Here is a 22,486-nt window from a genome sequence, read left to right as displayed (position 1 = left end):
ACAGAAAAAAATAATACATCATTCGCAACTACTTTTATTTGTGTAAACTCACAATAACAAGAAAACGTTTTACAGCGGAGATGGAGATATTATGTTTAGCCGACACTAATTTAAACAGTTTATTAATAAACAATAAAAATCCCTCGTTATTTTTCAGACACATTTATTATGATAAATCATCTCTCTGTATGGTTCCGGAGACATGGCTCTTATTTAGCACTGCGGGAAAAAATATAATTTCCAGGTTCTAATTTGATTTTAGAAAGTAAAATTGATTTTTTTTCCATATTAATTTGCGAATATTTTAAATGTTTAATAAAGGGGCAAAAAGTCATAAACAAAATCTGAAAATACGTCAATATTATTTTTTTTTTTTTTTATAAAAATAACACCACAACTCCACAAACACTTGGATATGCGTCAAAATCTTGTGTTTATTTGTGATAATCTTAGCCCTGTATTATTATTGTCTAACCTGTATTATGACTGACATTTGACGAATTGCTTTATTCCTTTTTTGGATAAAAGCGTCTTATATGCATCTAAATATGTATCCTAAATGTAATAATAATAATCATTATTATTATTACATTTAGGATACATATTTAGATGCATATAATACGCTTTTATAATAATAATGATTATTATTATTATTATTTGCGTGTATTACTATAAATGAGTTCACGTATATATATGTTTATCATAAAATCATTTATGAATGTTTTATTTTTATATATAACCTTGCCGTTTTGGAAATGTGTTTGTTATATTTCTTTTTTTATATGTGAAGTCTTTTTTTTTTTTTTTTTTTGCTTATTCTATAGGCTACTGAGCTTTTTCCTCCCAAAAATGGACTTTAAAGATCTAGAAAATCCAAGAAATTATCCATTTTAAAAAATGATCTTTAAACACAATGCAATGCATCCCGCACCTAAACAGGGGAAAGCATCGTTTCCCGAAAGCACGAAGGCACGGTTTACAAATCTGAGAGCACGGATTAGAACTCGTGGGTACGGTTTATTAAACCGTGGGCACGAATTGTTAAACCGAGCGAACAGTTTAAGAATTCGTGAGTAGCCTACAGTTTATAAACTAAGGGGACGGATTGCAAAACCGTCGCCACGGATCCATCCAACATTAAATCTGTAACTAGGCAACATGAAGAATAGGGTTGTGCCGGTGAGGAAATTTTCCCATTGATTAGTTAACTTATGACAACACCAGTTATTTGTTAATCTCTTCTGTAGATTTTGATCTTTATAAGTTGTAACTTGTTATGATATATTGTTAATTAAAAAACAATAAAATAGTACAATAAAAAAAAACTCGCGTATACTATAGGCTAATCAAACTAATAAGGTGACATAAAATACCCATATTATAACAAATAAATAAAATATATTTGGAAATCGCCCTTTAAAACGAAGGCTCGATCGGTTTGTGGTTCACAATTATTTGATTAAAAACATCAAAAACAATAAAACAAAGTCAGTTATATTAAACACTTTTTTAATTGTGTTTTTGTTAACTGAAGTTATATTGCGCTTTTAATTGCCTCCGCTATCGTCCTGTCAATCATTCTCGCGGGTCGCGGCTATGATTACAGTTTCAGTAAAAATGTATTTCACCATCATCGGTACCCACCCTCAGCCGATTGGCATGTCCGTATTTGCAATCACAATCCCGTGTCAAAACGGAGCGTATACTGTCTAAAAGAAAAGTTCTGACTGCTGACTGAACATTGGTCAGAGCCTCTCCCGCTTAACTCAGCACAGCTAAATAAACGGGCTGGTGGCAGACTAATATTTAATATTTCTGATGTAAAGATTTCTGTGAAACGCGTAAAGTTGCACAGAAGAAATAAGCCCAATAGGACCTGCCCTGTACAATCGGTAGCCATAGTAGAGGACTATTATTTTGTTGAACAGACCTGAGCGACGACTGATGACATCACATGCTCAGATTTGCTTGACCAATCGGCGGAAGGGGGCGTCTCAGGACCGCCCACATGTGGAAAACGAATTTTAAAGTCATTTTTTAGTTTTTTGCCTGTGAACTAAAAAACGAAAAATCAACTGAAATCTCGTTTGTTTTTTTTTGAAAAACGAAAAAAGCGCCGTTTTCTCGTTTCTGCTTATTTCGTTTCAAATTGAAAAACAAACTATCAAAACGTACACGGACCACGAACTAATGACTCCTTTGAACCGATTCATTTTAATGAATGGTTAAAACCACTGATATTTCCAGTCCTCCAGTTACTGATCGGATCAGTCAGAGTGAATGGAGTAAAAAAAAAATAGGCAGAGTAAAACTAAATATTTTTTTTTAAATAATTATAATATATTATTATTGCATATATTTTATTAAATATACAATTAATACATTTAATTTGTTGTTTATTATTTTGGCCGGTAAAAAATATGCTTGGCTGGTGGATTTTTTCATCTACCAGTCTCCTTGGCAGGTGACCAAAGAAATAATTATCTAATTTACTAATGATCGTTGCGACGGAAGTGAATCCATGAATCCAAAACTAACTTTATCTGGACAATAACTTTATTCTAGAGCTGCCATAAAGCCAAACAATCTCTGTTACTTTAATTTCCTATTATCACTGTAAAGCAGCTTTGGGACAATCTATATTGTTAAAGCGCTGTATAAATGAAGATGACTTGACTAGTTGCGTGGACTGTCAATGGAGGGACAGAAATATCTCAGATTTCATTCAAATATGATCATTGGGTTTTGAACATGATTCGAACATATTTCGAACACCGACCATAACTAAATTATGTTATGTCACGTCTCAGACATTCCATGACTCGGAAAACGAGCGCCGACAGATATTTATATAGATATATATATATATATATATGCCGACATATATTCCTCAACAGTGTTTTCCGTTTAACCCTTCGCCTCTCAGCCAGCTCCTATCCCAGCCAGGCATACGGGGAGTTCGGGCCAAAATACTCTTTTACTCTGACTAACTCTAGTCTTTTTAATTAACTCTAGTCTTTTACTGTAATTAATTGTAAGTGTGAACTCATGATCTGTCTGGGCCGTGTGGATTGGCCTTTGCTGAAGGAACCATTATATTTTTTTCTATTACCATCATTTGGAGCTTCAAAGCACAAATTATTGAAAAAAATTTTTTTATTTGTTTCAAAAGTCCTCCTCGTCCTCCTTCTGAAAATGAAATTGAAACACAAGTGAATAATTTGCACAGCAGAAGATGAATCATATCACAGGATGAACTGAAACACACACTGTTTCTGAGCACACAAGATTCTGCTGAGTGAAAGAGCTCATAGAAAAGCTTGATGAAATTAATATTCTTAATGATAATAATAACCTTTATTATATCCAGCCTAGAGCCGCCGGGGGTCGGGGAGCTGGTGCTGTCGGGGGGCGGCTGTGGACATCATAGATCAGGTGTTAATGGGGAAAGGAATCGAGCTTCAGTGTAAAATGAGTTTCTGACAGCAGATTCAACGCTTCAGGGCTGGCTGGCTGGCTGGCTGGCTGGGTGTGTGTGTGTGTGTGTGTGTGTGTGTGTGTGTGTGTGTGTGTGTGTGTGTGTGTGTGTGTGTGTGTGTGTGTGTGTGTGTGTGTGTGTGTGTGTGTGTGTGTGTGTGTGTGTGTACCTGAGAGGCGTTCCTCCTCTCCTCCCTCTCCTCTTCACCCAGCAGGATGGTCACGGCTGCCTGGGCCGCCTCCTCTCTGGCCTGCCGCCTCGAGGAGCCGCTCATGGGGAGGAAGGAGCGTCCCCCCAATATCACCTGAAAGGTGAACCTGAGAGACAGAGTGGAAGACAGGTGTGTGAAACATGATCATGACAGTGAGGACACAGTGGCCCTCATTTATCATTCTTGCGTAGAAACGGGCGTATATGTTGGCGTGAGATTATGCTTACACTCCTCTCACCGCCTGATTTATGAAGCTGTGCGTACCTTTGAAATCCAGGTGTACGCAATACCTGCCCTTGATAAATCCCGCGGCTGAAAACGATCGTCATTAGAATAACACGCCCCTATATATTCAAGTCTCCGCTTCCCACACGCCCTCATTTTACGCCATGGACACACGGAAGACGGCACAGAAGAGAAACTTCTCTGACGTGGAGCCGAAATGACCAATCACAATGCAATATTTTACAGCACGTCTTTTGAATTAGCATTCAATTTCGAATCACGTTACATGTATTGGGGTGTACAATAGTGATGATGATGTGGAGTAGGCCTACCATTCATTCACATTAATAATTGCATGACAATTTGTAATATTCTTATTATTAGTATGATTTGTATTATTAATGACGCTTATTGTTATTTAGAAGAAGAATGTCATTATTATTATTATTTGTATTATTATTATTATTATTATTTAAAAGAAGAAGAAGAAGAAGAAGAAGAATGTATTTTTTATTATTTTGTCAGTCTGAATAATTTTTTGGTCATTGAAAGCCTTTCGTTACCGAACCCATGCGCACCTGCCGGGCCTAACCATGAAACGTCAGGGTAAAGCGCACAGGCTCGCAACTGAAGGAATACATACGCTTACAAATCAAATGCTTTGGTAAAGTCACACAAATTAAACATTGAAGTCCATGTTGCACAAAAATAAACACTGACGTTTATAATTACTATGTTGTTGTTTTTTTGTTTTACAGTGGGTCATAATATATCATATCTTTTAGTTTGTCAGTGCATTTTGTGGTGTTAGGAATTGTTTTTCTGCGCATTTCCGCACTAACTCAAAACGTGCGTACATGTACACCACCTCCTGAGCTGGCGTAGGATTTGAGCGTGCCGTACGCCAACGTCCATATTGATAAATCTCAAAGTCACCGTGGTTTTGGGTGTACGCCAGGTGTACGCTGGAAATTTGGTGTACGCACTTTTGATAAATGAGGGCCAATGAGATGAGGTCCAGATGTGTGTGTAAGAGAGTCAAGTCACCTTTATTATCGCACATTTTACAACACAGTGTTTCAAAGCAGCTTTACAGAGATAACAGGAAAATAATGCAACAAAGTTTGTGTCCAGAAGAAAATAGCGTGACAGTGCAGCTTAAGTCAGTCAGTGGTGTTTCCCCGTGAGTCAGTGCTAGGACTCCTCCTCCTCGGGTCTATTGGAGACGTCCAACAGATTTCTGAGGCGGCCGAAATAACACCGCAGACACAGTGTGATCACCATGGGGAAATCTCAGGAAAACAAGCAGCGGTGCAAAATATTGATACACCGGTGTTTAGCCAGATGAGAAGTTTATCTATGTATAATCTTTTTACTCCTTTAATTCATATTATAACTGTATCATATCTCTTTTAATTTATTTTATAACTGCTTTAATCGTCTTTCCTCTTGCTTTTATTTTGGGATTATGGCAATTCAAAGTGCTTTACAGGAAGGAATTAAAATAGTGTATGAAATGTGCTATACAAATAAACTTGCCTTGCCTTGAGAGAGAGAGTTTAAGTGAGTGCGCGCATTAGTGTGTGTGTGTGAGTGTGAGTGTGTGAGTGTGAGTGTGAGTATTAGTGTGTGTGTGAGAGTGTGTGAGAGTGTGAGAGTGAGAGTGTGTGTGTGTGTGTGAGAGTGTGTGAGAGTGTGAGAGTGAGAGTGAGAGTGTGTGTGTGTGTGTGTGTGTGAGAGTGTGTGAGTGTGTGAGTGTGAGTGAGAGTGTGTGAGTGTGTGTGTGTACCTCCGGGCATTGGGGGGCCCCGTCTCCTGCTCCACCAGCCTCAGCTCCTCCCCACGAGCGGCAGTGTAACACTGCAGGACAGAGAGGGACTGGCGACCCAGGCACTCCAGCAGCCGCGGCCGTCCTCTAAGTCTCTGCTAGGACAGAGAAACTCTAGATTACATCATGTGACACACAGAAAATGAAGCAGAAGGGAATAAAGCGTGTGGTTAGTGAACGTCTGACTCTAGATCTGTGTTAAACTGCTGAAGCGTCTCCTATAGAAACCATACGGGTCGTGCATTAGTGCATTTCTCTGTTCCTGAACGAGTCTCTGCTGTGAACTAAACCCTCATGCTTCTCACTAGCGGTCAGTGTCAGTCATCTCTCACAGAGACTAGATTACAGAAACTGCTGACGGCTCACTAATTAATAAAATATCATCTGAAGGGGACAATTATCATCACACTGTTTCTGTGGTGTCAGTGGTTCTCTCACCCTCTCGGGCAGTGGCCCTCTCCTCCTTAGCTCCTCCAGAGCCAGCCGGGCCGCCGCCTCCCTCGCCCCCCTCCGGTTCCACCCCGACCCCTCGGGGAACTCCTCCTCCCCGACCCGCACCCGCACCGTGAACCTGACAGAGGGAAACATGAGGAAGGAGAATATAATTAATGTATTCTTTGTGCACAACTAGGGATGGGTACCGAAACCCGGTATTAAACGGGCCCCGGGGCTGAATTTTGAAAGACCGCTGTATCGATAAGCTCGGACGTTATCGGTTCTGCTGTCGGTACTGGAGAAATTAAGAAAACACACAACAATGTATTATTGCTATAAAGACGTTTTTTTATTTTTATCTCGCCAGCCATTTCTGTGTATAATAATAATATTCAACCATTTGTCTGTGATGCATTTTTGCTATTCACAGTCCGAGAGAGATAGAGAGGGATAGAGATAGAGAGAGGGAGGGAGAGAGAGAGAGAGAGAGAGAGAGAGATAGATAGATAGATAGAGATATATATATATATATGTGTATCTATGTCTATGTGCATGTATGCATGTGTGTAAATATACACATTTATACGTATGTGCAAAAAAAAAAAAAAAAAAAAAAAACACGTTTAAATACTACCAATAATACAAATAGGTAAATGTGTGTATGTTTACACAGTGCACATAGATTTTAAACGGGGTTCAAGTTGAGTTGGTTCTATTCTAGAGAAATGTTCAAATTGTTTATTGACCGCATGAAACCACTGACAATCACACATTGGAACATCCAGGGCATTAACTCATCAAGTTTTGGATGTAAAATTGGATTTTAAGAAAAGTGTATTAGATATAGACATAATAATATTACAGAAAACGTGGCGCAGAACTGATGAGGTCACTCTCTGTCCCCCAGGCTACCGGGAAATACTCATATCGTCCCAAAAACATGAAAAAATTACACGTGGGAGAGATTCATGGGGCATCATAATCTGGCACAAACTTGAAATTGATAAGTACATCAAACTAATCAAAAAAGAAGAAACTCATATCTGGCTCAAAATCAATAAACAGCTCAGCCAAACTACAAAAGATATATTCTTATGTGCTCTCTATATTCCTCCCTCTGAATCTCCTTACTATAATGAGAACATCTTTGAGACAGGACAGGATCCCTACCCGACCACACCACAGACAACGGGAATAATTATATATTTGGACAGAGCTTTCAACAAAACTCTCGTCGCGTCGTGACCGCATTACCACCTCGGGTGTGCATTATTTTTCTAATAATTCAACAGCCCGTCGTCAATTATTCCTTACATATGAATAAAACAAAAAGAACCGATAAGAATACCGTTAAAGTACCGGATCGATAAGCAGCACCGGTAAGAGTAGTAATACCGTTAAAACGATACCCGGGCAGGATTATGGGTCACCCCCCCCCCTTAACCTTCAGGAACTGTTCAATGAGGCTGTCCTTACTCAGGCAAAACATTTTTTAAATGACAGTTCACATGTTTTGTTCAGCAAATATTCGCAGATGCCCTCAGGGAGAAGATGCAGGGTCTCCTTATGTAAATACAACCGGTACAAATATTCCTTTATCCCAGTGTCGGTTAAGCTCATTAATGAGCAAATGTAGGGAAAAAAAATTTTTTTTAACGTGTATTGCAATTTACTTCAAGTAGTGAAGCCCTATCCTCTTGCACTTTGGTCCCTATCTAGTTGCCAGTTATGTATCCTCTACTTTGTTTGGATGTTTTTATGTTTTATGCTGTCTATATGTTTTATGTTTGCTTATGCAGCAGTACCCTGTCTCTAAACCAAATTTCTCCCATGGGAGACAAATAAATGAACTTGAACTTGTAGGCCTACCCATCCCTATGCACAACATGTAGGCCTACATGAACACAGCATCTACACAAACACAGCTCAGTGTGTGATCAGGGGCTCGTTCTTCGTACGTCGCTAACTCAGTTAGCTGGATTTGATTGTTGGCGATTTGGCATGATCTTGGATCGTTTGGTTCTTCGAAGCTCATCCTAGACTTGCTGTCATAGGAACAGGTGCGCTAGCTTGAACCTGCTCGTGAGCAGGCTTATTTCATGTAAACAGGATTAGATCGCGGCTTTATAAGCGGAGGTGAAACGAGAAGTCTTTAACGCAGCGCGATAGTGTACTTTTTGAGAGATATAATTTTTTTCATGACTCGTGAGGATGTCGTTTACATCAATTATTTTTTGAAAACACACATTAAATGTTCGACTCGTCGGAGTCGGGCTTTAATAACAGCACAAACTGTGTGTCCTGATATTATTTGCGAGTGGCTCTTTCCTTAAAACTATTGGAGATGCGGAGAACTTGATAAGTGCTGTCTGTCGTGTCATTCACAAAGTTTACCCTGGCGCTCGAGCAGTTTTTAGGGTGTTTTTTTTGTGGCATTTCCAAGCCAGTTTAGACCCAAGGTTGTATAGCAGGTTTTTTTTTTTTTTTGCCAACGCACCGGTATATTATAATTTTTAATGAACATCATGCAATCACGAACATGCCGATTAATATGACACAGATATGTTCCTCAGGCTTCACTAATGTGATTGGTCAATACACTGCACACATGTTCCCATCAAGGCATCTATGAAGGGGATTTTGTGAACAGAAAGGGGGATCACAATGTAAATGTGCAGCCAAGTTACTATTACAATTCTTAATATTCCAGATTAGTAATATTATATCAAATTTAAAAAAGGCAGTTGACAGACTAAAATCTCTAGATGGTGTGTGACTGTTCCATATCACAAATGTGGAAGCACAGAGATTCACATTTATGCACATTAGTTGAACATGGTATCAATATCAAGCTCACTGTATTACAGTTACAATGCAGCTCTAGCCAGGACAAGGTCACACAATGAAATTAACTTTGGCCAACTAAAGGGAAGATTTCAGTGTCTGAAAAGCCTGAGGGTTGCACTTGACAGGGCCTGTGACATTACATGTGCCATATTAAACAATATTTCCACCATCAGCAAAAATATAAAACATTTCATTAAATGTTTAATAAAAGACAAGACAAATATGCTTAGTTCTTTGATTTTTTATTTAAATTGTTATTTGTAAAGAAAAGCCAGTGATCAAGTCATATTTTGCCTGCAATAAGAGATACTATGCAAGGTCAGCAATTATAGTACTCTGTGTGAAATAATACATTAGCACTTACTCTGAAGTTCCTTTGAAGCAACTCTAACTCTATAGTGCCAGTTTTCTCTTTAAGTTGTCAAGTCTCCCCCTGATAAAAATACTCTATTTTCTAGGGGCAGGGGGGCTTGGGTTAAACCTGTCAACACAAGCCTTATGCAACAAAAAATAAAAGGAAAAGTATACACTGCCCACCTCTAACTGCTGTATGCAGACTCTTCTGATGTGGACTCCTGCAACACATATTGCATTCAGAAATAATAGGTACTCAAGTGTAAATTAAGTAAAGTTATTTAAATATACTTTCTCCAAAAGACAGTCATCTGAGAGAGTTTCTTCACTGTCCTGTGCATTGGTGGGGAAATGGGCATTACAAAGTGTTGTACTTTTTTTCCTTTTGATGTAAAGTTTGGAAAAGTCCACTTACTGCACATGGATCAGCCAGGAACAGATAAATGTGTTGGTGTTTAAAACTGCACAAAAAAGGAAAACACAATTTCATTACAATGAAGTACACTGGGGGGAAATGTGATCAATAACTCATGGCAACATATTTTTTTTACATTAACTACATGTAGTTTCACACATGCACACTTTCACAAGTAAGCAATTCATCACTAGGCCTACTCAAGGTTTAACAGCTGATATGACTGGACCAGCCATTGGGATTATAGGCCTATAGTGCAGCAAAAAAAATATTTTACAGTGTAAGATCATTTAAAGTTCATTTACCAGTAATGAAGGAGTTGCTGCTACTGGTCCCTGCTGTGTGTCTGAGGAAGAGCTGAACCCAGGACGGGTCGGTTCACATTTAACCCAAGGGCCAGCTCTTCTGCCGGGGTATAATGTGGGGGTGCAGGACCACCACCTGTTTGTTTTTCTTTTCTTTTTTTAAATCAGCCTTTTTCTTGGTTGCTTTTATAAACAAGCAAACATTTATTAACAGTGCCTTTTTAAAAGAGACTGCCTATATACCATTATGTAGAATATTCTAGAACTTCACTTTTACTTGTTCCCATGTTAGTGGGTGGTGACTGACATTACAATGAACAAAGTTATTAATTATTTAGAAATTATTAAAATAAAAAAATATATAGCTACTGTAATAAGTGATAAAAACATCTAAATGGTCACTACAAACTTAATTTGCTACTTTTTGCCAGCCCTCTCTTCTGGCTTTGCACATTTTAGGTGAAAACTTGTAATTAAGTTTTCAAATTCAGCATAATATTCTAACAATAACTCTTGCTCTGCTGCAGAGTAAAACTGAGCGCGCTCTTTGGCCACGGTGAGCAGCCAATAGCAGCGTTGCTGATCAATGTTTCTACTATCGATACATATCCCCTTTTAAACCAGCGCATGAACGCGCAATTATCTCAGATAACTCAATCCAGCGATACTAATCATAAACAACAGGTGTGTTCGAAGAACCCAATTAGCCGGATCATGAATAGCACGATGATATCATCTTGGATGTCTCAATTGATCTCGGATGTTTTAGGCAACGTACGAAGAACAAGCCCCAGTCCTGACACACTTGTATGTAAATGCTGCTTCTGTCACTGAAATAAGAGCGCACAGTTTATCTGTCAATCAGCTGCGCATGGAAGTTGTGCGTTACTATAGCAACAGTCGGCTGTTGACCACTGACCTGTGCTCTCGACACGTTACTTTCAGAATTATCATTGGCTGATAGAATTAAAGTATACTGTAGCATTACTATATATTAATTAACTAATATATAGTATAGAATTAATATACTATATATATATATATATAAGCATATATACACACACACACTCACTCATGTATAATTTTAATTATTTATTTATTGCAGATTAAGTGGAGTTATGCTAAGAGGCTATATTAGCCACTGTCTGATGATCCACTAATTACTAATATTGCTTATGAAGACTTGATATGTATCCTGGAAAAGGCTGTGTCGCTGGAACACGCAGATCTACACCTTTAATTGTTTTTAATTATTTAGCCCAGTTAACGAAAGGCTTTTTACACATGAGTAGGGGTGGGCGATATCTCGATATTTAAAATATATCGAGATATTTTTTAAACACGATATGGATTTTGACATATCGTATATATCGATATATTGTTTATATTTAATCCTGATTTCGCCACTTTGCTTGTTTGCCTTCTCTGTGCTGTGCTCGCCCCCGCCTCCTTGCTTTTGTTCCCCCTCACCTCGCGTGTTGTCTCATTCAACAATTGTCTCATCCGCAACCAGCCCGGAGGCTACAGAACTCCGAGTGTGTCTGCGCGCGAGCGACAGAGCACGAGAGAAACCGAGTGTGAGCATTAATTGCATTAGTAAATTGGTAGCCTACATACTACAATATATAATTACTATATAAGAGGCATGGAAGTTCGATTAATGGACTCCAGTAATCAGAAGGCTACTACAAACGTCTTGTATATTGCAGGGCTCGAATTTCGGCGCGGGTATTGCGCATAATTCTAATCATTCCCGCAGGTCTCCCATTTATAATGCGGGAAATTCCCGCAATCGTAATCCACACAGATTATAAAATCAAATCATTCTTTTAACAACTATCTGCCAGACGCAATTTCACAAACAGCGTGAGTGTTCAGCGGTGCCGCTTCTTTCTCGTCTCTCATAATGTGTTGTGCAAGGCAAGCATCAAGCGCTGCGGTGATAAAACACACTCGCGTTTAGGAGTCGGGACATGATGGATATTCACTCGCACAATCGGGCCAGCAGTGCATCGTGACTGAAGTTTACCATTTGCACGTCTTTTTAAGTCTTACCAGTTTAAACATTCAAGCGATTTTAAACTAATCTCGCGCGCTCTCTGAGAGATTATTTTCTATGCGCACATTCATAGAAAATCCGCCTTAAGAACAGCTGGCCAGTAACAAAAGTTATTTTTCGCGGATTATATTGCTTTAACACGCAAAATTGTCAATTTCGGTCGTCGTGAGTATACTCTAAACATAGTCGGTTTTGTCTTTAATAAGCATAAAACGCATGCCAGTATAATGAACACAGGATCCGTGCACTAAGTTACCTCTTAAAGTGACGGCAGCCATATGTGTCATTCATTTTGTTGTCAATACAACAAAAGATAGCTTTAAGTTAAAGGAATCAGGATTAATAACCTATGTATTTAATTTATTCAGGACTAAAATACTACTCAGTGTTATTTTCCATTTGATTACTTTATTCAGTTTCTGTATATGAATCACGTGATTAATAATGATGACGAAATTCAGGCCCTGTGTTTAATTTGTCTCATTTGGTTACATTCTGTTATGGAAAATTAATTTTCTATTGATTGTAGGCCTATATTTTGAGTTGTATTCACATCCATTTTCCTGTAAAGATATCGAGATATATATCGAATATCGAGATATAGCAAAATATATCGAGATATATTTTTTGCTCCATATCGCCCAGCCCTACACATGAGTGCCCTGGAGTATTTAATAATCATTATTAGTATTAATTTAATTAGAATATTTTAAAAGCCTTGAAACAGCATTATTCAATGTGTGTCTTCTGGCCAAGACAGCGTATAGAGCAGCAGTTTAACCACTAGCAAAGCCTCAACGCTTTTCCCTATCTTACACTTTTCCTGATTTACCCCAAACACTAACTCGCTGTGTACCTTGACATCTGATTGGTGCAGAAACGACTAATGATGGCTAAATAAGAGACGCTGACACGGAAAAGTTCATTCATCAGTGGCATCTGCAAAAAACACGTAGGGCTTACATTAAAATCATAACATGTTATAAGATGTAAAATAATCAATATTAGGGCTGTCACTAACCATTATTTTGGTAGAGTAGGCTAATCCATCAATTTTATATTTTTTGTGGTAATAAAAATAGGCCAACACAAACAAAAGCCTTTATTATCTTTTTTTAATTCATTTTAATAAAAAACATTTATTTATATAAGGGATAGCCTAATGTAGAGCGTCTTGATTCTAGAGGGTCTTGAATCAGGGCCTGAAGGGTTTGTATTCGCTAACAACCGCCTCATTATCCCACTTATTACATGGCTACCTACCAAATAAATCAATAATTTGACAAAATATTGATTTAAAAAGGAGTTTATTGATTTAAAAACGATTGTATTGAAGAGCAACGGTGTGTTATCAAGAAAAAGGCTGCATTCTACATTAGAATTCAACCAAGCCATGTAATAAATATAAAATAACTGAGGCAATAGAGTGCCGAAGTGATGACGTCACTTTGTAGGCCAACTCGGAGCAACTCGGACATGGGTTCCCTCGATCGAAAAGCGATGCACTTTCCCCATAGACTTTAGGAAAATCGCCAAAAATAAGATCTGCGTTTAACAAAGAGTTGTGACCCTTACACGTTTTGTCTATCAAGATAATCTTTACAAGTTAATCCAAAATGTATACATTTTGAAGCCTATATAAAGTTTTTAAAAAACACAAGCAGACACAATAAAGTTTAAAAAAAAAACACAAGCAAGTTATAACTGTGTGTTCTATGTCATAGATCAAAACGTGAAAATATTTAGAGGCTTTGTTCACAGACCTTATTTCAGGCGATTTAGCAAAAACCCATTCTAAAATCCCATAGAGTTTAGAGCGAGGGAACCGGGAGTGCTAAAATCAGGTTCCAGACGGCATGTTTTGAGAATGTGCGAGTTTAAATTGTATGTGGTCGCATGTGTGCGAGTGCATGATCATGTATTCAAAGAGCATACACCAGGGTTCATACACATTTTAACCAATACTTTTCCATGCCTTTTCCATGACCCTGTATTCCGAAGAGAGAGAGTGCGCGCGCGCGACCGGCTCTCTCTCTCTCTCTCTCTCTCTCTCTGCTCGTTCTTTCAGTTAAACTTGCAGCTCTGCTACAGTAGCAGATAACTTTAACCTTACATGCCGCCGGTCACATCGTCTCTAAACAGTCCGCTCACAGTGAAGTCCTGCGCGGAAGTGGTTTTTTTTTTTTTTATAATTCACCAACAACACCGCGAAACATTTCGGCACAGAGGGAAAAATCCGTCGTTTAATTGTTTAATCCGTCGTAAAAAAAAAAAAAAAAAAAAAAAAAAAAAATTGTATGAGTGACGTACACGCGCGAGAGATCACTTCTGGCGCTTTCCGGAAAAGACCGAAGCGTCCCTTTTTATCCCTTTAACCTCGGCTCTATATCGCCCAGCCCTATCATCTGTAATATTTGCCCACTTTACGGTAGAAATGCTACAGCGACTGTAATTTCTTCTAGAACATGTGGACTTCAAAACATGCAAACTCAGAGCGATGATTGAAACGTATTTAGAAACCGCGAGGAACAGTTTGCATATATTTAGAAACATATTGATGTATTCTCCTGTGTTGGCGTAGGTTTACAAATAATTGACCTTACACATCTGATGAAACGGCTCACATTCGTCTCTGATAGACCACCATCTTCTCTCATATTAAAACATTCATTATATCCAGCCAAGTTTCAAACATGGATTTCTCCTTACAGCAAATGGACGTCGCAGACCGGAGAGTATTGGGTCGCGTATCGTTAGAATTTTAACGATTCCAAATTTCGATTCCAATAAGGTAAAAAAAAAAAAAAAAACTTGGATATCATTCACATTTAGTCTTATTGCAAAACATTTATTTGTAGCTAAATATGATCGAAGAATATTTAAATCAACCAGTCAAAGGACACTTACGGAATGTTTGACTGGTTTAAAAACACCATAAAAACACAACTAGCCTAATATCCATTCCACGCGTACAGCAGTAAACGCACAGACACAGCAGCTGGAGAGTTTTCTCTAGATGTGGTCATCTTACCTGGGCGCGTGCGGGGGTCCGGTGTGGCCTTCCCGGACGAAGACCACCTCCACCCCCCTCCTGTGGCCCAGAGTGTGGAGGGCCGACACGGGGTGGGGGTGGTCTTCTTGCTGTTCCTGCTCCTGCTGCTGCTCCGCCATGTTTGTTTGTTTTTTGATGTTCTTCTTCGTCTTTTATGCGTTTACTGGCGACTAACAAACAAACAAAGGTTGTAGGCTCATAGCGCCACCTACTGTGCGGGGTTTAATTTTCAATTCATTTTTTTTTAGTAGGCCTAATGCTCGAATAACAATAACATAGACCATTGGCAAAGGATTGGCAATACATACAAATACACACACAAAATGAAACAATACATAATTTCTACATAAATGACAAATCTTACCACAAATTAAGAATAGTTATAAATTACTTAATAAAAGAAGGCTAAAAGTTATATAAGAAAAATATAATGCCATGACACCAGGATGTCAGCTCATGGGCCGTGTGAAGGCCTCATGACTCCACAAACCCGTCTCCACACCGGCGTACGAATCCTCCAACCAGATCCACTGATGCATGTTGTGAATGTTCTGATCCAGTCTGACTTCTGACCTGTAATGCTGCCTGAATCATATTCATAATCATAATCATACACTGTTGGTTTGTTGGCCAGAGGAGAACTGGCCCCATGTTCACATTTATAAGGAGAAATCCATATCTGAAACTTGGCTGGATATAATGAATGTTTTAATATGAGAGAAGATGGTGGTCTATCAGAGACGAATGTGAGCCGTTTCATCAGATGTGTAAGGTCAATTATTTGTAAACCTACGCCAACACTGGAGAATACATCAATATGTTTCTAAATATATGAAAATAAGTTTTAATCATCGCTCTGAGTTTGCATGTTTTGAAGTCCACATGTTCTAGAAGAAATTACAGTCGCTGTAGCATTTCTATCGTAAAGTGTGCAAATATTACAGATGAACTAAACATGTAAATGAAATGTTAGTCCAGTATTTAAGGGTTAGATCTGCTGTAGAGTGTAATAATCAGCAGGACAGTGGCGCCCACTGCAGGCGTGTGTTATTATACATGTTCACATAAGATGGTTTATATCATGTATTTAACAGTTGTTCTATAAAACCATAGAACAACTACTTGCTTTTGATACTTTATTTGAACTGAACATTATTACCTTATTTTTATATTATATATATATTTATATTTGTGTGGGTGTGTGTATTTGTATGTATTGTATTCTAATGTTACCCTTACAAAAAATAACTGCAGTACACTGAAGTACAACTGTAGATTTGCAGTATGATGAAGTAGCCAAGGCATATACAATAACTGCAGTTCAGTGATTAACTGAAATGCATGTGATCGAAGACTTTAAATGCAAATCCTCAAAGTCCATCTGACATTTCTTTTTTAACGAGGTAATTTAGTTGCCATTAAAGTGAAATTACTGAGCCTAAATAAAGGAGCTATATATTTATTTATGAAGGGGGACAATAACTGTGGGACACATACATTTCATATACTGTATTCCAATAATATATATTTTTTTTATTTAAGGTTATAATTTTAAGGAAAGACCGAGAGGATGAAGAGGGACAATATTTGTGGAGGGCACTGTACAGCATTTAAACATGATTGTGTCTTTCTGCGTTTTTACAGAAATGCATGTAGAAATTGCGTAGACTGTCATGAGTGACAGAAAGCTCTCAGATTTCATTAAAAAGATCTTCTATTGTGTTCCGAAAATGAACGAAAGTCTTGCGGAGTTGGAACAACATGAGGGTGAGTAATTTAACTTCTTTTATCTGGAGTCTTTAAAGCCATTATTAATGCTGAACAATAAACCATAAAAAATGAACTGGAAATAGTATAAATACTTTCCACAAACACTTGCTGACCCGGGCCTCGTTCTTTCATCTCCGAAATACCTCCAGGCTTAAACCCTCATTGACACAAGCCAGCACTGAAACCCCTGGTCACGTCTCGTCTGGATTATTGCAACTCCCTGCTTCTCATCGGTCTCCCTTCTAAGCTGTTAAATAGACTTCAAATTATTCAGAATTCTGCCGCTCGAATACTCACTGGTTCCAGACCATCTGATCATATCACACCTCTCCTTATCACTCTGGCTCCCTGTGCACTTCCGTGTTGACTTTAAGACCCTCGTCATCACTTACAAAGCCCTCCATAATCTTGCACCCAGCTATATTTATGACCTCCTATCAGGATATACACGCTCCCTTCGCTCTTCCTCAACTGGCCTTCTTAGGTTAGCATATACGGCGAGCGGCAAAGGACATAATCGTCAGCCATGGGTTTAACATGCAAACAAACCTGTGTGACCATAGAAAACTTTATTATTATTATTATCTTTTATTTTGAATTAAGAATCTTTAATCAGAGAGAAAAAGCCCCTAAAGGAACAAAGATGGGAGGAAAAATAATGTCAATGCTTTTGCGTTCCCCAGAGAAACTAGCGTTCGCTCGCAAAAACGTTTGTTTTCCGCCAATAAACTTTCACACGCAAAAAGGTCAAAAAGTTTTTTAGTCAGTTTCTTGCAAAGTTTTTCAGATATGACAGTGAATTAAGTAAATTAGATTAACCCAAGTATGAATATATTTATAATTTTTACTAAACCTGCCATTTAAAAAGAGCGTAGAAGAAATTGTGAAATGTACAGCCTTTGTTACGCAAAGATTTTTTTATTTATGGACTGACAAAGAGTAAATTGTTGGTATATTTTCAACTTAAAATAAGTGTATTGGAAATGTCAATAAACAAGATGAAGTGTTTAGTGAACAATTTTGTCCAGTAAAGGGTAAAGGGTTGAGGAGCCGACCAATGACAAGTTCCCAGCATGCTCCGCTCATGAATATGATTAAATACTCGCTAACTCTGCATTATATGTTCATATATACACACTACTATCATCACATATAGAGAAACTAGCTTATATCACTGATATATGACAATATTCATCAAATGTTACAGGAAAGCAGAGACTTCAGTGTGTAACCAGCGCACAGAAAGCCTGTAGCTCGAATAGGAAGAAATCAATGACCTTATTCTCACTGATACCAATATTATGAAGCTGCAGACTCGGAGCCTGCAACTACAGTCCCGCACCTAAAGTCCCGCATTCTCAGACCCCTCGTTTTCCGAGACAGCGCCTCCTGCTGTTCAAAAGATCGTATAACACCCGCACACAGAGTCCCGCGTTCTCAGACCCCTTGTTTTTCGGATGCAATATTACGGTCTCGTTTTATTTAAAGTTATCCAAATAAATATTTGCGTTCCCTGCTTAATGCATGTGCCAAAAAAACTCATTGTGTTACTGATGGAAGGGATACAATTACAGATTGAACTATCTTCTGAAAAATATTATGTGATATTATATTGCTACAATGTTTTTTTTTATTCAAATTCCAATTTTTCTTTCAGTTCAACCTATAATGGTCTAATTAACATTATACAATGCTAACATTACAAAACATGTTTTTTGATATTTTGAATGCGAAGCAAAACTCAAATAAGAATAGACAAAACACCAATAATAAACAATTCTGTACTTTATTTAATGATTACCTAAACATCATCTTGCTGTAAAGAAAAAAGGAAGAATTGTGTTAGTGACTTTACTTTTCGTCTTCAATTGCATTAAAAAAAATCCTCATTTATAAGTCGCTTTGGATAATCATAAAATGATAATGTTGCTGGGTTCGGCAGGGGCGACCGCATCGATGTATGGTGTACCCTGGAATACAACAGTAGCCTAAACGATCGCATTATGATCTTTCAAAAAAAAAAAGAAAAAAAAAAAGATGTTTGCAAATGTTACCTTCATGTTGCACTGCTCTGTTGAAGTGTCCCTTGAGATATTTGGACAACTTTGTGGTTTGAAATATATGGGGGCACAAAATGGGCAGTGAAAATAACTGCAGCATTTATGACATTTCTGGATTTATGAAAGTGAATTCTCCCTTTGAATTGTTATATCCATCTTTTAAAAAAAGAGAGTCAAACTCAAATTCAAATTTTAAGACCAGCCCACAGAGCCCATACAGTCAAATTTCAGTCAATACTAATTAAAACAAGGAACCCAAACAAAAGGCCAAATGAGACATTCTAGCTCACATGTTAATACCATAGACTGGTTAATACATAGTGAAGGCATAGTAAATTTGATTATTAGGCAATTGAGTTGTAAATTGCTGGCAACAACTTCATAACACAGTTAAATTAATATTGATTCATTTTAATACTTACGTTTTATAAGAACTAATTTAAGTAGTCTACATAAATTATATAAAGTAAAATAATTACTCCGGCATTAATTAATTCAATATAGTTTTAGGAGAAAAGGTCCGGTAATTAAAAAAAGGTCAAACGGTAAATCTGATTAAATAATTAATGATGACATTCTTTGATATTAACACACTTAATGTATTTATCTGGTCTACTTTAATGTCAATTTTTACAATGGCTTGTCTATAAAAAGTCCAAGGTTAAAGGCTAACGTTAGCTATATTTTCGGGGGGAAAAAGGCGAAAAAACATACATTAACGGCTCAAATTTTGTTACAAACTATCTTTACAAATATTAAATGGACTATTCATATGTTGGTGTATCGATGAGCTATAAAGTAGTTTGATTAAAAAAGAAATCGAATGAGTATGATTCGCTAAATAAAATTGACGATAGCCTACTCACGTTTCGGCTTAAGTTCTGGGTAGTATGAAGCTGCAGACTCGGAGCCTGCATCTACAGTCCCGCACCCAGAGTCCCGCATTCTCAGACCCCTCGTTTTTCGAGACAGCGCCTCCTATCAAATTGGATCGGATAAACATGTGAAGAACTTAAGCCGAAACGTATCGTCCATTTTATTTAGCGAATCATACTCATTCGATTTCTTTTTTTAATCAAACTACTTTATAGCTCATCGATACACCAACATATGAATAGTCCATTTGTAAAGATAGTTTGTAACAAAATTTGAGCCGTTAATGTATGTTTTTTCGCCTTTTTTCCTACATTTCTGGCTTAACGTTTTTTCCTTACATTTCTAGCTAACGTTAGCCTTTAACCTTGGATTTTTTGTGGACAAGCCATTGTAAAAAAAAATATATATATTATTGCAATATATGCAATGTTTTATAGGCTATGTTAATTTATTTATTTATATGGACAGGCCATCATTCATGGTCTATGTGAGATGCAGGCATTATCCTGGCAGGAGGCTGAGGAGGTGTTAATTTGCATTTGCACAAAAAAAATATTATTTATTATTACACAATATTTTTGACAATGGCATTCATCTTTGATTTTAGTGAAGTCGAGGAATTTGACAGAGCGATTGCAAAAAGAAGGAACATTCGCCTACCAGAAAGTAATTATTTTACCTTATGCATTTACATTACATTTTACATTTATTCATTTAGCAGACGCTTTTATCCAAAGCGACTTATAAATGAGGAGTTTATTTTTAATGCAATTGAAGACGAAAAGCAAAGTCACTAACACAATTCTTTCTTCCTTTTTTCTTTGCTTTGTCCTGTTTACAGCAAGATGATGTTTAGGTGATCATTAAATAAAGTACAGAATTGTTTATTATTGGTGTTTTGTCTATTCTTATTTGAGTTTTGCTTCGCATTCAAAATATCAAAAAACAGGGTTTGTAATATTAGGATGGTGTGTAGAAAGTGCTCCCCTTTGGCACATGGACTCTCCCAGTCACCCCTGTCATTCAACGAGAAATGGACTGTTCCAAACTTTCCACCGGAGTTCGCGAAGTGAAGGGGAAGAGAGTAGACAGATAATAAAGGGAAAAGGAGATCGGTTGAATACTGTATATAGTTTGTAGAGTGAAATATAGTGCATTAGCCCAAATCGGAGGAGTTTTATCGATTGTGCGTGTGCGTGCATCACACTGTAAGTAATCACATAATTGTTGAACATTCTCAGCGAACGCTAATCCGCCTGTAGCTGTGTTTACATTTAAGGTTGTTTACTTAATTATATTCTACTGCTGTGACATTACTGCCATTCCATGTATATTGATGTTATACGTATTCTAGTTATATTTATTCCTTATCACCAATGCACGGTTGTATCTCAGGTCGCGCGCATGCGCTCAGTTGTTTACATCTCGGTTCGACCGCACATGCAGCAGTAGTCATGCTCGCATGCACAGCTCGTGCACAGCGTTAGCGCACACACATCCAGTCCCACTTTTTCAAGTATATCATCATAGAGATTGTATTGTGTTATATTTCACCGCTATTAGTCAGTATTTTACCAAATAAGTTGTTTGTGTTTTATATACATTTATATATATTTATATCTTTATTTTGTATTCACAGAACCACACATCTATGCACATTTAATAAACCTACGATTTGGAATATAACCTGAGTGAGACATCATTGTTCTGACCGGACAAACTGCAGCCTTCAGCCAAACCTGAACTAGCAATTAGAGTGAATACTCACAAGATTTTTCATGGTGTGATGTTAATTAGACCATTAGCTATAGGGCTCTTCGCCGTGACGTCACGACGCGGTTAAATGCGCTCTGGTTGGCAGAAGAAAGGTAATGGCCGCTTGCTGCGCAGCGCAAACACAGAAAAAAAATGGTTGTATCGTGCTGTGTGTGTGATCGGCTGTGTTAACAGGTTCGATAAGAGTAACCCCAAGAGCTTCTACCGCGTACCTAAACAGCCTGAATCAAGAAGAAAGCTGTGGATTTCTGCAATTTAGGCGTCTAGAACCCAGCGGAAAACGATCGCGTCTGCTACCTACATTTTGCGTTAAAAATTAAAACTAATTTAGTAAATAAATGTTACTAGTAGGTTCTATATAATTTATGAATGAATAACTGTACAAAATACCTCGGAAGATGTGTCAAAGTCTTTGTTTACACTACTTTTTGTGTGCATGTTTGTGACTGAGCAATGGAATAACATTGATTATACTTCCATGGTGTGAGCATGTTGTTGACAGTGCTGTTGTTGTTTTTAAACAAGTTAAGGTATTAAAAAACATTGTTGTGAAAAGCAATGATCAGTATCCCCTGATTATGTGCCATCTGTTAACATGCGATATGGTTCTTTCTGCCAACCAGTTCGCGGCCACGCCCATATCGTGACGTCACATTTGACGCCGGCGAACATCCCTATACACAAGTTTTTGAGCCGTTTCCGCTCTACATCCTAAACTCCTCCCGTTTATGCAATCCACTTCCGTTCTGGCGGGCTGGTAATGCTACCTAGCTCCGTTGTGCCGACAAAGCACTG

General features: G+C 37.8%; 1 long non-coding RNA gene across 1 annotated transcript; it reads left to right on the top strand.

The window, feature by feature from the left end:
* The first annotated feature begins 13,638 nt into the window (after positions 1 to 13,638).
* LOC130086524 (uncharacterized) lies at positions 13,639 to 13,912 on the top strand. The gene is made up of 2 exons (XR_008807219.1): positions 13,639 to 13,800; positions 13,833 to 13,912. It is a non-coding gene; the product is annotated as an uncharacterized LOC130086524 (long non-coding RNA).
* The last annotated feature ends 8,574 nt before the right edge of the window (positions 13,913 to 22,486 follow it).

Source organism: Rhinichthys klamathensis, unplaced genomic scaffold (assembly GCF_029890125.1).
Source record: "Rhinichthys klamathensis goyatoka isolate OS25496 unplaced genomic scaffold, OSU_Roscu_1.1 h1tg000096l_1, whole genome shotgun sequence".
Taxonomy (NCBI): Eukaryota; Metazoa; Chordata; class Actinopteri; order Cypriniformes; family Leuciscidae; genus Rhinichthys; species Rhinichthys klamathensis.
The sequence above is the reverse complement of the archived record's forward strand: the minus strand, read 5'-3'. Positions and strand labels throughout refer to the sequence as shown.